Below are 18,532 nucleotides of genomic sequence, written 5' to 3' on the forward strand. Positions count from 1 at the left end.
AGGAAGCCGGCCATCTTCTTCGCCCCAGGCACCTCAGGCCCTGCCCCAGTTACCCCTGCTGCCCTCAGTGAGGAGATCATTGACCTCCTCCAGACGCTCATTGTTGGGCAGTCTACCCTTTTGAATGCCATCCAGGGTGTAGAAAGGGAGGTGCACCGGAGCAATGCATACCTGGAGGGCATTCATTCGGGTCAGGCTGCCCATCAGCGATCGTTCAACGCTCTGGCCTCAGCACTGACGGCGGCCATTGTCCCTGTCTCCTGCCTCCCCCTTTCAATTTCCTCATCCCAGTCCCACTCCCCTGTTCCTCTGCCTATCCCAGCCACACCTACAGACCAGCCTGCACACACCTCAACACCCAAGGGCAGCTCATCAAGACATAAGCACCACAGATCACACAAGCATTCACACAAGCAACATCCACATGCAGACATGCCAACAGCCACTGCCTCCTCTGTGTCCCCCTCCTCCTCGTCTCCCTCCTCCCTCCCTGTGACGTCTCCACTCACACCTGCATGCACACCACCATCAGCCAGTACGTCCATCACCACCACACCCACTAGAACACTCCGCACACGTGCAGTCACCACCCCCACTGCCATTTACACGTCCCCTGTGTCCTCTCCCAGTGTGTCTGTCACCCCCTCTTCCAAAACACACAAACGCAGGCAGCCACTTACCCAACAGCCATCCACCTCACGACAGCCTCCGTCACAAGCACCTGCACCCAAAGACACCACACTTGACTCTCCTACAACCACATCCTCTCCCTCCACTCCCATACCCACTGCACCTACCCTTCCCACTGCTCCTAAAAAGTTTTTCCTCTCCAAAATTAACCTCTTTGCATCACCTGACCCACCCCCTCCATCTCGTAAGAGTCCAATCAGCACCTCAGCCACCACAAGCCCTGGACCTACAAGGACCATAGTCCACCAGCTTCTAGGGCAGCAACATCAGCCAGCAGCAAGGGGACAGCCAGCCCACCCCCTGGGAAAAAAACTAAAAAAGGAAAGGGCCGGCGCGAGACGCCAGAGACGGCAGCCTCCAAAGGCACTACCCTGGCACCGTCACCTGGCACATCCACAAAGGGAGGCAAGGGCCCCAGAGAATCGGCAAAGGAGGGCAAGGGCAAGGGCAGCACGGCGGACAAGTCCGGCAGCAGGCGAGCTGCCCAGGAGGGCCCCACCAGCCCCATTACGGGTGTGAAGGAGGACACCCACGGGCCCAGGACTCCAGCACAGGAGGGCCCCGCAAGTAAAAGGTCGGATGGCGAGTGAGCGGTAAATATTGGCCGGATCTGGTGCCCTGGGAACACATGACAAGCACCGCTGAACAGGACCCCGTGGTGACAAGCACTGCTGAACAGGGCCCCGCCGTCTCAAGCACCGCTGAACAGGGCCCCGCTGTCTCAAGCACCGCTGAACAGGGCCCCGCCGTCTCAAGCACCACTGAACAGGGCCTGCCGTCTCAAGCACCTCTAAACAGGGCCCTTCAAGACAAGCACCGCTGAACAGGGCCCCGCCGTGACAAGCTCCGCTGAACAGGGCCCCGCCGTCTCAAGCACCGCTGAACAGGGCCCTTCAAGACAAGCACCGCTGAACAGGGCACCGCCGTGACAAGCACTGCTGAACAGGGCCCTGCCGTCTCAAGCACCGCTGAACAGGGCCCCGCCGTCTCAAGCACCGCTGAACAGGGCCCGCCGTCTCAAACACCGCTGAACAGGGCCCTTCAAGACAAGCACCGCTGAACAGGGCCCCGCCGTGACAAGCTCCGCTGAACAGGGCCCCGCCGTCTCAAGCACCGCTGAACAGGGCCCTTCAAGACAAGCTCCGCTGAACAGGGCCCTTCAAGACAAGCACCGCTGAACAGGGCACCGCCGTGACAAGCACCGCTAAACAGGGCCCGCCGTCTCAAGCACCGCTGAACAGGGCACCGCCGTCTCAAGCACAGCTGAACAGGGCCCTTCAAGACAAGCACCGCTGAACAGGGCCCTTCAAGACAAGCACCGCTGAACAGGGCACCGCCGTCTCAAGCACTGCTGAACAGGGCCCTTCATCTCAAGCACCGCTGGGCCCTTCCTGTCAAGCAGCGCTCCGCTGGGCCCTTCCTGTCAAGCACCGCTACGCTGGTCCCTTCCTGTCAAGCACCGCTCCGCTGGCCCCTAACTGTCAAGCACCGCTCCGCTGGGCCCTTCCTGTCAAGCACCACTCTGCTGGGCCCTTCCTGTCAAGCACCGCTACGCTGGGCCCTTCCTCTCAAGCACCGCTCCGCTGGGCCCTTCATCTCAAGCACCGCTACGCTGGGCCCTTCCTCTCAAGCACCGCTCCGCTAGGCACCGCCGTCTCTGAACCGCTCCGCTGGGCCCTTCATCTCACGCACCGCTCCGCTGGGCCCTTCCTGTCAAGCACCACTACGCTGGGTCCGTCCTGTCAAGCACCGCTCCGCTGGGCCCTTCCTCTCAAGCACCGCTCCGCTGGGCCCTTCCTGTCAAGCACCGCTCCGCTGGGCCCTTCATCTCAAGCACCGCTGGCCCATTGGCAGGGCCGGATCTGTGTCGTTCAGGGCTTCATGAAGCACTCTGGGCACCATGCCTCCTCCTGAACCAGTGGAGTCTGTAATCCACTTGATAGACTGTGTCTTTGCACTCCCCAGGATGGTACAGTGGGCAATCTACCCAGTGTAGAGACTTGTGAGACTGTGGCTTTGCACTCCCCAGGATGGTACAGTGGGCAATCCACCCACTGTAGAGACTAGTGAGACTGTGGCTTTGCACTCCCCAGGATGGTACAGTGGGCATGGAGGCCCCTCGTGGATCTGGCGTCGTGGACTCATCTGGCTGAGGTGCCCCCCCTTCCCTTCCCCCCTGAGGTGCCTGTAGTTTTACTATCTGATGCCCCTGCAGTGTTCTCTCCAATGGAATCGGGTCTCGTGTGTGGGCTTTGCCCATGTGTTTAGGCCCATTGGCCCACGGACAATGGCTGATAGCCAATATGGGCTGGACTTTTGACCTATGTATATATTGTTCATGTTGTAATATATTTTATTTATATATTTCATATTTCACTTAACTTCAGATATGCTATAATATACTTCAATTTTAATGATCATTTTATTTTGTCTTTGCATTCTTCTGGGGGGCTTGGGGGGTGTCACTCTGAGTTGTTGCTCTGCATTGATGTGTGTGTTGTAGTGGGTGAGGGTGGGGGTGGGTGTGTCGCGTATGTGTGTGCCCGTAATTTTTTGCCTCCCCTGTGTCGTAGGCGCAGTACTCACCATTGTCGTCTGCGCCGGCGTTCGTGCTCCTGGTAGAGGAGCAGGAAGACAATGGCTGGGAGTTCCGGTTCCATGCTGTCCAGATTCCTCGTGGAGTGTGTAAAGGTGAACGTTTTCCATTTGAAAAGTCTGTTTCCGCCGTGTTTTTATCGGAGGGGCAACCGCCCCGGAAAAGGTGGCGGATTGGTGGGTTGTGATAGGGTGGGCGGTTCATTGTCTCCCGCCTGGCTGTTGGCGGTGACCGCCGCGCTGTTTGTTTGTCCCGCCGTGGCGGTCGGAGTGTTAAAGTGGCGGGCTGTGTTGGCGGTTCCCGCCAGGGTCGGAATTCCATTTTTTGGACCGCCAGCCTGTTGGCGGGTTGGCCGCCGCATTAACACCGACCGCCAGGGTCAGAATGAGGGCCATAGTGTCCCTAACTGCAAAGATGTCCCAGCCTATGTTGAGTCTGGTTTTGAAGGCTGTACTGTCTGCGTTGTTAAAACACCTGGACTGCTACATCAGATTTCCACAACATGAGGATTTGGCCCATGTGAAGGCAGAGTTCTATGGTTTGACACACATCTTACATGTAGTGGGAGCCATTTATGGTACTCATATAGCCTTGGTTCCCCCTCAAGTATGTGCATGATACCCAGGTTCAGTCCATGATGCCTTCATCATGCAGAACAGAGCTATCCCAGAGTTGATGACACAACAGTACCCACAAATGGGCCTGGCTGGTTCCTACGTCATATGTCATGTGTGTTAGTATGCTATGTCTGCTGCCATATGTCATGATGCCCTGGACTAATATTTGCACAAATGTCCCAGTTCATTGCAGGGGACTTTGCCTACCCAAACCATCCCTGGTTGTTGACACCAGTGAGAAATCCAACCACGCCAGGGGAAGTCCGCTTCAACGAGGCCCATGGAAGGACAAGGTGTGTTGTGGAGAGGACTTTTAGGATCCTGAAGGCAAGATTCCTCAGCATCGATAAGTGGAGCCATCCTCTATTCACCCACAAAAGTGTGTCAGATCATTGTGGCCTGCTGCATGCTACACAACCTCACCCTGAGGTATCAGTTCCCATATGTCCCAGATGAAGGGAAGCTAGCAGTTCCACTGGATGAGAATGCAGAAATGCCAAGCGAGGATGACAGTGGTGAGGATGAAGGTGGAGACGTGTGGGCAGATCTAATCAATCAGTACTTCACCTGAGTATAATTATGTGATGGTCTATAATTTGACTGACTTAGTGGGGTAGTGTGGGGGTCAGGATTATTTTAGAAGGCTCTTTGTGTTATCATCAGACATGTTATTTGTTGCTTAGCAGTACACAGCACAGGATCTCAAGCTAACTTAGACTTGGATATGCGACTCAAATGAGAATCTCCTTTGCTTAGGGCAGTCAAAATGCACAATATGTGAAACCATAAAATTTGGAACAGATATTTCTAGGTCATGTTAGCCTTTACCTGCCTAAACTTCCTGTTCACCACTATTTCCTTCGAGATCTCTTCACAATGCCATCCTCATGTGGACAATTCTGAGTTGTGTCAAAGACAGGTGGGTTTAGCTTGTCTGACATGTGAAGTGGACATGGATTGATCCAGCTACTGTGTTACATTTTGTTGGTGGTGTATGAGTCCTATTCCCAGGCTGTCAGGACAGTGGGATGGCAGTGATCTGTTCTACACAATAGACATTGCCAATGTATATGGGTCCAATGGTGTCATGTATGCGATCATGTGTCTTTGAAATATGTCTTCCTATGCAATCCATTCACTCAACCTTCACATTGTTTTGATAATGTTACTATTTGACTTGTAAGTAGCTGTCACTGTGTTTCCTCATTGCAGGCTACTGTGCATGTGCGTCAACACTGACATAGGTGAGCAGCATGCCTACAGATACCTGACCCTTGTAAGTGGAAGGTTCTCTGACTAGGGGTAGTTGTACTGTCCTCTTTCTGTACTATGGGGTATATACATTTGGTAGGCATGGCATAGGTATGTGATAAGGGTTTAGCTGATGACAGTTTCCACCAATCTTTTTGCCTAGTCGGGTGGGAACAGTCTGACATGTCCCTTACTTCAGTGGTCAGTGGGATGTTAGATACACCTATCCAGAAGCAAAAAGATATAAAGACTTACTTAACTATGAAATTCCTGACATTTGGTCAGCCTATGTGCTGCAGAGTGTAACAAATAGAGATTGATGATTGTCCACTTCTGTCAATGTGTTAGCATGAAAGCCCAGCATGAAAGTACCTATGACATGTCCCTCCTCACATTTCTTTCATATGAGTCATTCATGTGCATCCAAGATTTAAAGAGCAATCTACTCACATAGGTGACAAATGACTATCATACATAGATTGTGTTTTACTTGTGTTTATTTACATGTTCACAGGAGATTAGGATGAATGTGGACAGCTTAAAAAGTTCAGACAATGAAGGGATCGGTCATGGTGGTTATCTTTTGAGTAGCTGCAACAACATTGTAAGTCCCAAGTCCAGTGTCCCATTGTCCTGGTACATTGAAAAGTGGTTGTAGAAACGTTAACAGGGTATATCTGAGGCAAAAAAGGAACCAATCAGTTGGGGGTTACTTTCTGGCTGTAGTTGTTGTCTTGGCATCTGCACCTCCTGGTTTATTGGGTGGATGTCATCCCTTGTTGGGGGGGGGTTCTTCAGCTACGGGGACAGGGGTGTCTGAGGCACGTCCTTCCCTAGGCAGAGCCTCCAATCTTCTGGCTGCCACAGATGTAGCGGGGGCTACCGTAACTTGGCCAATGGAAGGGGTCTGGTTTGGTCAAGCACTAATCTGTTTGTCCCACGGAGACACAATGTTGGCCAAGTTGCTTATTCCCAATTCCTCCTAGAAGTTACGCACCTCCCAATTGATCGGCATCGGAATGCTCCGGGGCAAAAGGGATGGATAAGAGAGAGAGAGAGAGAAACACACTGGAGCCACAGATCCGGATCAGAACGACTGGTGATGGTCCTTGAGGATCTAACTTCATGCCCGCCTCGCTACTCATTTTGATGATGGTAAAAGGACCCACAAATCTTGAATAAAACTTTCATTCTCCCTTCAAATTTAAGTGTTTAGTTTATAACCAAACCTTTTGTCCTGCGTCATTGTTTGGTCCCTGACATCTTGTTTTGTCTGCATTTATTTTGTTTGTCTGTTTTGCTAATGTTAGGTTGTCTTGCACTTTTTTGAATGCCACTCAATTGTTGTAAAAAGTCTTGTACATCGGGAGTGGTTAACTGAGGTACTACACTCAAATCCAACATTCGAGGATGATACCCATAATTGCAATAAAATGGTGATTATTCATTGGATACATGGATTACATTGTTACAAATTTAGCTGCCCACAAGCACTCAGCCCGACCCACTTATGAATTTAGGAGATAACAACACAAATATTGTTCCATACACTGGTTAACTCTTTCGTTTTGGCCATCTGATTGTGGGTGGTGACTTGATGACAAGTGGACATCAATATCTAATTCCTGACAAAGGCATTTCCAAAATCTGGACACAAACTGCGTTTCTCAGTTGGACACAACTACTTAAGGAAGACCATCTAAATGGTCCATTGATTGTAAGAATACCTGGGCTAATTGCATAGCTGAGGGTAAAACTTTTAGAGGGATCAAATGTGCCATTTTGGTCAAATGATCTACCACTACTAGAACAGTGGTGAACCCAGCCTGAGATTTTGGTAACTCTTCCACAAAGTCTAAAAATAAAGTGTGCCATGGTGAAGGTGGTGTGGGCAAGGGTTGTAAAAGACCTCATGCATAGGTTTCACAATTTGCTACATAAAGCCTTTGCATCCTTGGATATGGATGGCCACCAAAAGTATAATTGAAGGATCTCTAGAGTCTTTTTCTCCCCTGGGTGACCAGCAGGTTTACTAACATGGCACCACTCACAGACGTTATCTTGCAGTGTTTTTGTGGGTAGGTATAACTTTTGCACTATATACTTCAACCCCCCCATGACTAGTAATGTCAGTAGTGTCGGGTTTCTATGGCTACTGTACTTTCCTGCTCTCATTCCACCTTTTGCAAGAAATCCGAATCAAAGATATTGCCCCAAACTATCTTGTCCGATAAAATAATAAAAGGTGGTTCTTTCACTTGTTTAGTAATGGTGTGAGATAACCTAGAAAGTTTGTCTGCTTTTCTATTCTTTCGACCTGGTTGGAACTAGATAATAAAGTCAAAATCATTAAAGAACTGAGACCACCTCAACTCTTGTGTAGACAGAGCGCGTGCGGACTTGAGGTATTGCAAGTTCTGTTAAAATGGTAACTGTATGCAAACTCCCTAGGAGATAATGCCTCCATTCTTCAAAGGCCAGTTTAATTGCTAGTAATTCTTGTTCTGCTACTGAATAGTTAGTTTTGGCTGGGTTCAATTCAAGGGAGAAGTAAGCCACAGGATGGAACTCACCGGTTCCAGGATCACGTTGAGACAAGACCCCACCTACCACTACTTGAGAGGCATCCGCCTCTACCACAAATGGTTGTGTAGGATCCAGGTGTCGAAACATGGGGGCGGTGCTAAACTTGTCTTTCAACTGGTGAAAAACCTGATCTGCCTCTTTTTTCCACTGAAACTTCATTCCTTTCTGAAGTAACTTCATGATGGGGTCTACAATGGTGGAAAAGTGATCAATAAAACATCTATAAAAATTGGCAAACCCTAGGAAGCTTTGTACTTCTTTGACACTTTGTGGAGCTTTCCACTGAACAATGGCTTCAACTTTTCTAGGGTCCATTTGTACCCCATTTGGAGTTAGGATATACCCGAGGATTTCAACTTCTCGAACATGCGAACTAAATTTTTCTATCTGCATGAAGAGGTGATGTTTTTATAAGGTTTATAAAATGGCCTTGATGTGCGTGCCATGTTCTTCATAGGTGTTGGAATAGATCAAAATATTTTCATTGTAGACAACAGCACACTGATCAATATAATCATGTAGTGCCTCGTTGATAAAGTATTCGAAAGCAGCAGGAGCAGTGCGGAGTCTGAAAGGCATGATGAGGTACTTATATAAACCAAATTTGCCCCGGAAGGATGTTTTCCACTTGTCACCCTCCTGGACTCTCACAAGACGGTATGCTCATAACAATTCCAATTTCATGTATATGCATGCATTTTTAACCTGATCTATAAGGGTTGAGATCAAAGGTAACGGATATCTATTTTTGATTGTAATCTTGTTTTCGGGTGTAATCAATGCAAGCCCTAAGTTCCCCTCCTTTGTAAGGAACAAACAATAGTGGTGATAAAGCTGGGGATCTAGAGGGTCTTATAAATCCTATGGCCAGCATGTCATCTAAATACCGTCGCAAATGTGAATTTTCCCTTTCAGTTACAGCATAAATTCTACTTCAAGGAATTTGTGAGTAGACATCTGCAAATTCTTGGTATACTGAAAGTAGCTCAGGTTCTTCTTTCTATGCATTTCCTATGCTTGAAGAAATACCTTTATCTGGTTGGGCTTCTGCCCAACAGTGGTCATTACAGAACCTGGACTGTAAGGTAACACTCTGTGTAGCCCAGTCTATAGTGGGATTATACTTGTGCAGCCATGGGCTCCCTAATATCGCTTTGAATTGGGGGCACATATCAGATTGAATAGTATAATTTTGCTATGATTAGAGTATAAGCACATTACTAATTCCCAAGTAGTTTTGGTGACTGGGCCTGAGGACAAAGGGCTGCCATCAATAGTTTTATCTACCTCAGGACTGTGTTTAGGCAAAAGCATTATCCCAAGTTGTTTCACAAAGGTTATATCCATGAAATTTCCAGTGGCCCCCGAATTCATAAGGAGCTTGAGCAGAACTGGGTGATCTAACAATTGCCATTCCATCTGTGCAGATATATATAAGTGATGGAATTTTCTTTTGAAGCTGGTTTGGGCCAAAACACAGGAGACTTCTGGTATTTTCACATTAAATTAAAAAAGTGGCCCTTTTTCCGCTTTTTTCCACAAAACAAGCATAACTTTTCGTTGCATCTTCTTCGGTAAGTGGGCCTCTAAAGATGCATATTTGCATCTGTTTACCTTCATTAGTGCCTTTGTTTGGGTCTTGTCTCTTATCTTTGATCACTCACATCTTGTAGTCGGTGTGACCTTTGCCACTCTGTTTCTCCAATAAACAGTGTTTCAATTTGACCACTAAATCAATTAGCACTTCACAAGAATTAGGTGGATTACCTACTTGCATTAAAAGAACCTTAAGTTCATCTTTTTCCCTCTATAAAGCAAGGACCCATTCTTTTCTAGCAACCAATCAGACTCTGCACCCAGTCTATTAAAGACAGTTATATATGTCAGCAAATCCCTACTTCCATGCTTTAGATTAAGCAGTTCTGAGTCTACTGCCTGCATAAATGTATGCTTGTCAAACTAGTTTTTCATTAAAATTTTAAAGCCCCAATATTAGTATATTAATGGATCATCCCATTCTACGAAGGGAATAGACCTTGAGGAAGCAGTGCCAGCCAAATAAGAGAGAACAAATGTCACCTTAGACTGCTTATCGGAGAAAGAGGTTGGTCGGCATAAAAAATGAAGGTGGCATTGATTAAAAAATATAGCAAACTTAGCAGGATCCCCTGCATAACGCTCTGGGGGGGCCAAAGGTACCAGAAATGGTGTAGTGACCTGAATTACTGAGGCCCTATTCGGTGATTGTTCTTGAGCAACACCAGTTAGAAACAGTTGAGACGTTAGTCCAAAGAACGCAGGTTTACCCTAAGAAGGCAGTTGGGCTGAAGACCATCTAAACGCTGCAATAGTACTTGGGTTTTGCTTTGCAAACTGCCTAACATGTGCGCTAAATCCACTAGGGAAACCTCTTGTGTGTCCATTGTGTCCAGGTGAGAAATTAAACGTGGGCTTGCTGTACAGTCAAGCAGCAATCTGTTTGTCCCACTGCGACACAATGTTGACGAAGTTCTTTATTTCCAGTTCCTCCTAGACGTTACGTGCCTCCCACTTAAATGCACATGATCGGCATTGGAACGCCCCGGGGAAAAGGGGATGGATGAAAGAGAGAGAGAGAGGCACTGGAGCCAAAGGTCCGGATCCGAGCGACTGAAGATGGTCCTTGAAGAGCCACAATTTCCTATGATAAATTACATATCAGTCAAGCAGCTCATAACTCGTAACCATGTATATACTAGTCTCTGACTACTATGTGCAAGCTAGGTATACCTGTTACGTTCCCCTTTCCCAATTTAGATGGCTCTCCTGTTGTGTAGCAATTTTAGTTATAGCTTCATACACGTTAGTTTAGCAAACTAGGCCTGCCACTGTGCACCTTAACCTAGACATATTTTATTCAGCTTTGTTTTATTAGTTCAACAATAGCCACATTTGCGGTCTTGTTTTATTTTCTCTATCTAGCTGTTCTTTGCCTAGGCCAGAACTGAGTTCCCAAACAAGGCATTTCTTTCACTCCGTGCTTTTCTCAAGGCTACAGTAAGATAGGTTGCCAGCAAAAGTGATATGCTTTGTCTCTAATTTTCACAGAAACATACACACTCTTACGGGTGCAGAGTGTAGAGTCTCATGGTTCGGGCGGGAAACGTGAAGTCCTTGGAAGTTGCTTCTTTGTTGCAAAGAAGTAGCTGGTTTTGAACAGGGCCGCTGTTCACTGGAGTTTCTTGGTCCTGTAGTCCAGGGCAGTCCTCTGAGGCTTCAGAGGTCGCTGGTCCCTGTCGGATGCGTCGCTGGAGCAAGTTTTCGAAGTTGGAGTCAGGCTGATAGGGCTGGGGCCAAATCAGTTGATGTCTTCCTCCTTCTCTGCAGGCTTATAGGTCAGCAGTTCTTCTTCTTTCTTCAGGTTGCAGGAATCTGATTTCCTGGGTTCTGGGTCACCCCTAAATACTCAATTTAGGGGTGTGTTTAGGTCTGGGGGGCAGTAGCCAATGGCTACTGTCCTTGAAGGTTGCTACACCCTCTTTGTGCCTCCACCCTGTGGGGAGGGGGGCACATCCCTAATCCTATTGGGGGAATTCTCCAATCTCAAGTTGGATGCAGGGGTCACCTCAGTTCAGGACACCTTAGGGGATGTCCTGACTGGGGGGTGACTCCTCCTTGTTTTTCTCATTTTCTCCTCCAGCCTTGCCACCAAACGTGGGGGCAGTGGCGGGAGGGGCAGGCATCTCCACTAGCTGGGATGCCCTGGGGCGCTGTAGCAAAAGGGGTGAGCCTTTGAGGCTGCAGGGGGAGGCAAGAAGCAACTCCACGCAGTACAGGCTTTGTTCCTGGCCACAGAGTGACAAAGGCACTCTTCCCATGTGGCCAGCAACATGTCTGGTGTGTGGCAGGCTGGCAGGAACTGGTCAGCCTACACTAGAAGTCAGGGAGGTGTTCAGGGGCATCTCTAAGATGCCCTCTGGGTGTATTTTACAATAAATTGCACACTGGCATCAGTGTGCATTTATTGTGCTGAGAAGTTTGATACCAAAACTTCCCAGTTTTCAGTGTAGCCATTATGGAACTGTGGAGTTGGTGTTTGACAAACTCCCAGACCATATACTCTTATGGCTACCCTGCACTTACAATGTCTAAGGTTTGCCTGAGGTTTTTTATTGTCCAGTGGAATAGGTCAGCCAGTTGCCTTTTTAATGCCTTTAGATGGTCGGAAAGGTTAATTTTATGATGCATCACAAGGTGAGAAACATTTCTACCACATAATATTCAGAGCTGGCATTGTCCAAACATGTATGATTGTCCAGATTGAAGGGACATGTTGTCATGTTCTCCGGCTAAAATTCAGGAGTCTTTAATGGCACAGTCAGCACCCTCTCGTCAATGGAAAAAATGTATCTTTTTGGCTTTGAATCACATGCATAGTTTGATGTCAGTATCACTGAGTCTCGCTGAGGCATTCGTTTACATTTACATGTCATAATTGAGGCAAGGAGATGACATTTGATTAATATGCAATTTTTACCATTGGTATGTGATGTGAACCATGTTTTAACTGTATCAAATAGCATGTCCCATTATCATATGAGACATATGTATTGACCATTACAAGGGACACAATGAGTGATAGACATACCGTCTTATTTTCTCCCACATAGTTACCCTGGAATGAGAAAGGGTTAGACAACCTCCAGTGTACCGTCCCCCGCAGACCTGCAGACCATGGAGGATAGCCATGTGATTCAGATGTACCGCCTCAGTAGGCAGAAAATAAAGGATCTCTGTCATCAATTGGAGCCAGATCTGATGCCTTCCATTCGTCATCCAAATAGTAAACCACCCATTGTATAAGTCATGTCAGTGCTGCACTTCCTGACCACAGGATCCTTCCAAAATATAGGTGGTCATTCTGACCTCGGCGGTAAAAGGCGCTTACCGCCGGTCAGAAGACCGCCATAACATCGCCGCGGCCGCGGTGAACCGCCACGGTCATTCTGACCCGCAACAGCCAAACCGCCAAAAACCCGACATCCACAGAAGGCCGTCACACGAACGGGCAGCGAAAAACCGCGGTATTCCATTGGCAGTACACACCGCCGCGGTCAAAATACACACCCAGCTCCAAAACACAGCCACATTGGACAATTTGAAATACACACACCTGATACACATACAAACACCACTCCCACACATCCAATCAACTATAAAACCCCCACTACTAGAAATTCGGAGAGAAGGCGAGAGAGAGAGAGAGAGCACAGCTATCGAATACCCCAACACACAGAGGAACACAACATCATCACCCACACTACATCCACGCACAAAACACCACACACCACCACACACACCACACTCATCCCCGTAAACACCACCCCACACCTCATCCACACCACCCCATGGCACCCCAAAGACACCCCAGGTTCTCTGACGCAGAACTCAGGGTCATGGTGGAGGAAATACTGTGGGTAGAGCCCCAGCTCTTCGGGACACAGGTGCAGCACACCACCATTGCCAGGAAGATGGAGCTATGGCAAAGGATAGTCGACAGGGTCAACGCTGTGGGACAGCATCCACGAAATAGGGAGGACATCCGAAAGCGGTGGAACGACCTACGGGGGAAGGTGCGTTTGATGGTGTCTCGACACAACATCGCGGTACAGAAGACTGGCGGCGGAACCCCACCACAACCCCCAGAATTTACAGCATGGGAGGAACAAGTCTTGCACATCCTGCATCCTGAGGGCCTCGCAGGAGTAGGCGGAGGAATGGACTTTGGTAAGTCTAATCTCAACTACTTCATCCCCCCCACCCACCAGCACCCCAACCCACACCCCAACCCTCACCCCCAACCCCCCATCACACATCCTCCTTGCTAATGTCTCACCAGCACAACCCACCCATCCCAACACCAAGCCCTGCATGCCACCACAAACCATGGACACCCATCACCTAAGCATGCCCACTGCACATATCCTCCCCCCCCACAAACCACCCTCACAACACCTCCCCCAAGGGAATGCCAGCACTGGGGTACAAGGGCACCCACACATTGCACGCTATGGCACACACAGAAGCAATAACCATACTCTTATACCCCTGCAGGACCCAAACGCCACCACACCGCCCAGGAGGGTCCAGAAATGTCCATTCCACCCCCAGAACAGGCCCCCAGTGATGACAGCAGCTCTGTCGACCTGGAACCAGATGACCAGCCCGGCCCATCGGGGACCTCTGGAAAGTCAGTTCCCCTCAGACAGCCACAGGCCACAGCAGACCTACCCCCCTCTGGGAACACCAGCACAGCACCCACCCAGCGGGCCCATGCCTCTGTTTCCAGGACAGGTCAATCAGCGGTGTGTCCACCACTACAGGGCACCCAGGTTAACCCACCGCCCCACAACAACAGGGACCTGGGGGCAGTGGTAGTGGGCACACGGTCCAGGGGACAGAGGCCCAGGAACACAGGGGAACTGGGAGGGCTGCTGTGCGACAGAGGGAGGACAGGCCCAGGGAACCCACTCTCCACAAGGCCCTCACCTCCATCATGGGAGCATACTATCACTCCCAGGAGATGATGGCGACGGTCCTGGCCAGGTTCCAGGAGATCCAGGTTCTGCAGGAGGAACAGTACATGGGGTTCCGGGAAGAACTCCGAAACATTAGTTCCGCAATGGGTACCATCGTCGTGGCACTCAATCTGATTGTCACCACATTGCGGGACCATGTGGCACCACAAAGGGCCCCTGTCACTAGCATGGACGAAGAACAGCCGACCTCCTCCGCCGGCGCTAGTGGACAGGAGGCCCCTACACAACAGCAACGGGCCACCCAAACCCCACCCCCTGCAGAAAGAGATCCACCCCGAAAGCGGGGCCTGAGATTACGTAAGCAGACAGAGTAGGATGTCAAGACCCCCGCCAGGAAAGGATACCCCCTGATGTCATCCCACTGCCCCACTTGTTCACCCTGTCCAACCTTAAACTGCCCCTGCTCCACCTTCCACAGGCATATGGACAATGCACCTGTGAAACTGAGAGTCTGGACTCTGCCATGGACATTCCTCCACCATCACCCATCACCGTTTCCTACCAATTCCCCAATTTTAGCACTTTAATAAACACACTTATTGCACAAAATTCATCTGGAGTCTGCCTGTTTTTTTAAACAAATGTATTAGACATACCGGTTCAAAATTGTCCAGTTACATTGTGATGACAACATACCACTGTCACACAGCTGTAGTCCATGGGGAAACAAAGCAGAGGTCACGCCTTGGGGCTCACATCTCTGAAATTGGAAGGGAAAGTCAAACTCAGTTACCATACACTGGGGGAAAAGGTCAGACAGTAGAGAGCCAGTAGTCTTAAAGTTAATTTAAAATGCCGGTGTTGAATCTTACCTGTCTTATTGAAAATACTGCTGTATTTACTGTGTTCCTGTTGTCTGTGTCGTCCTCTTCGTCTTCCTCCTCTTCACTCTCCGCAGGCTCCACAGCTGCCACAACATCAACATCTGGACCATCCTCCTGCAGGAAAGGCACCTGGCGTCGCAAAGCCAGGTTGTGAAGCATACAGCAGGCCACGATGATATGGCACACCTTCTTTGGTGAGTACATTAGGGATCCACCTGTCATATGCAGGCACCTAAACCTGGCCTTCAGGAGGCCGAAGGTCCGCTCGATCACCCTCCTAGTACGCCCATGGGCATCATTGTACCGTTCCTCTGCCCTTGTCCTGGGATTCCTCACTGGGGTCAGTAGCCACGGCAGGTTGGGGTAACCAGAGTCCCCTATTAGCCACACACGGTGTCTCTGAAGTTGTTCCATCCCGTAAGGGATGCTGCTATTTCGCATGACGTACGCGTCATGCACTGACCCAGGGAACTTGGCATTTACATGGGAGATGTACTGGTCAGCCAAACAGACCACCAGGACATTCATGGAATGATAACTTTTTCTGTTCCTGTACACCTGCTCACTTTCTCTGGGGGGTACCAAAGCCACATGGGTCCCATCAATGGCACCAATGATGTTGGGAATATGTCCAAGGGCATAGAAATCACCCTTCACTGTAGGCAAATCCCCCACCTCAGGGAAAATGATGTAGCTCCGCATGTATTTCATCAGGGCAGACAACACTCTGGACAACACCTTTGAAAACATAGGCTGAGACATCCCAGAAGAAATGGCCACTGTAGTTTGAAATGACCCACTTGCCAAAAAATGGAGTACTGACAGAACCTGCACTAGAGGGGGGATCCCTGTGGGTTGGCGGATGGGTGACATCAGGTCTGGCTCAAACTGGGCACACAGTTCCCGTATAGTGGCTCTGTCAAGCTTGTGTGTCTGTATGCAATGTCTTTCTTCCATTGTCGACAGGTCCACCAGCGGTCTGTACACGGGAACATTCCTCCGTCTCCTCGCAAGTCCCAGCGGACGGTGCCTAGGAAGGACAACAGCCAGCACAGAGTCAATCAACCCACAGGTACGTTCCCACAGCATGCACAGTACACGATTCTCTATGCAGTGAATGGCTTGTATGAGTGTCAATGCAAGGCCTAGGCATGTGTGACGCAGTAGGAATTAAGCCATGTGGGCCCTTGAAATGGCAGCTGCCTGACCTGTGAAGTGCGACATTGGGATGTGAGGTCAATGCGCTGGCGTGGCACACCGTGGCGGTAGGCGGTCGAAGACCGCGGCGCAAAGCTGCATTGGTTAACATTCAACCCTATGGGTTTCAGGAGCCAATGACGATGTGCGCCGGCGGTCACGGTACGGACCGCCGTGGTACGCACCGCTGCGGCCGTGACCGCCATTTCCTATCTGCTTAATCACTCGATACCTGATCATCCACAGGAGAGGTCCTATACTGCAAGTGCTGCTGTGAACTCGGTCTGGAAGAGACAATGGCTCAAGCGACTGGGGAAAGGGCCCCTGCCTTTACTTCTGAAGAATTGGAAAAACTCGTGGATGGGGTCCTCCCCCAGTATGCGCTACTCTACGGTCCTCCAGACCAACAGGTAAGTCCACTGGGAGCATGCTTTGTGGGCAAAGCCTGTGTTGAGTGGGGTGGATGAAAGATGGTGGGGAGGGGAGCGATTGAGGCATGCATCAGACGACAGATGAGAGCATGTGCCACATGGCAAGGGTGGGGAGGGGGGTCCACTCACATCGAGCATGCAGAAAATGATGATATTTATTTTCCCCCCCTGTACATGTCACATAGGTCAGCGCCCATCAGAAGATCGACATTTGGCGTGCCATCGCCAAGGACGTCCGGACCCTGGGGGTCCACAACAGACGGGGCACCCACTGCCAAAAGAGGTGGGAGGACATCCGCCGTGGGAGCAGAAAGACCGCGGAGGCTCTGCTGGGGATGGCCTCCCAACCTAGGAGGGGTGCCACACGTCAATTGACCCCTCTGATGTCCCGGATCCTGGCGGTGGCCTACCCCGATTTGGATGGGCGCGTGAGGACATCAGAGCAGACACAAGGGGGTGAGTACAAGCACAATCTGCTATGTTAGCGCAGAGTGGAGGTGTCTGGGTGGGGGAGGAGGGCTGTGGGTATCTCTAGGCCAGGGCGATTTCTGTAGGCTAGGCCCCTCCGTAAGGCATGGCCCTGTGCCCCCGCCCCCCACCTCTGTAGGGTGCTAAGTACAGCTATCCATGGCCCTGGGTCACCTATGTGTGCATTTGTCCTCCATAGGCCTGTAGGCCAAGTCCCAATAATTGACTAGTGTACACCGAGTGCACGGCGTAGTGCAGGGGGCTTCTGTGTCTGTCGTCTCCGCCAACGGTGTCGCCAATGCATGCACTCAACATGTCTTTATTCCCCCCCCCCTTTTCTTGGTCTTCCTGTTCATGTGTGCATTAGCATCATCAGGCAGAGGAGAAGTGGCATCGGAGCACGAGGGAGCTGCATCTCACATGGCCCCGGAGGGCCATGCAACCGACTCCGAGTTCACCAGTGAGACGGAGGGTGAGGGGAGCTCCACAACGGGGAACCGTGGAGACATCAGCGACACAGACACGTCCTCGGAAGGGAGCTCCCTTGTGGTGGCGGCAACATCCGTGCCCACCGCTACAACAGGTACAGCCGCCACCCAGCGCACCAGCTCCGCCCTCCCAGCAGCCCCTCAGCATTCGCCCCGTGCCCGCTTGGCCAGGAAGCCGGCCATCTCCTTCGCCCCAGGCACCTCAGGCCCTGCCCCAGTTACCTCTGCTGCCCTCAGTGAGGAGATCATTGACCTCCTCCAGACGCTCATTGTTGGGCAGTCTACCCTTTTGAATGCCATCCAGGGTGTAGAAAGGGAGGTGCACCGGAGCAATGGATACCTGGAGGGCATTCATTCGGGTCAGGCTGCCCATCAGCGATCGTTCAACGCTCTGGCCTCAGCACTGACTGCAGCCATTGTCCCTGTCTCCTGACTCCCCCCTCCAATTTCCTCATCCCAGTCCCACTCCCCTGTTCCTCTGCCTATCCCAGCCACACCTACAGACCAGCCTGCACACACCTCAACACCCAAGGGCAGCTCATCAAGACATAAGCACCACAGATCACACAAGCATTCACACAAGCAACATCCACATGCAGACATGCCAACAGCCACTGCCTCCTCTGTGTCCCCCTCCTCCTCGTCTCCCTCCTCCCTCCCTGTAACATCTCCACTCACACCTGCATGCACACCACCATCAGCCAGTACGTCCATCACCACCACACCCACCAGAACACTCCGCACACGTGCAGTCACCACCCCCACTGCCATTTACATGTCCCCTGTGTCCTCTCCCAGTGTGTCTG

This window comes from Pleurodeles waltl, chromosome 12, assembly GCF_031143425.1.
Source record: "Pleurodeles waltl isolate 20211129_DDA chromosome 12, aPleWal1.hap1.20221129, whole genome shotgun sequence".
Classification (NCBI taxonomy): domain Eukaryota; kingdom Metazoa; phylum Chordata; class Amphibia; order Caudata; family Salamandridae; genus Pleurodeles; species Pleurodeles waltl.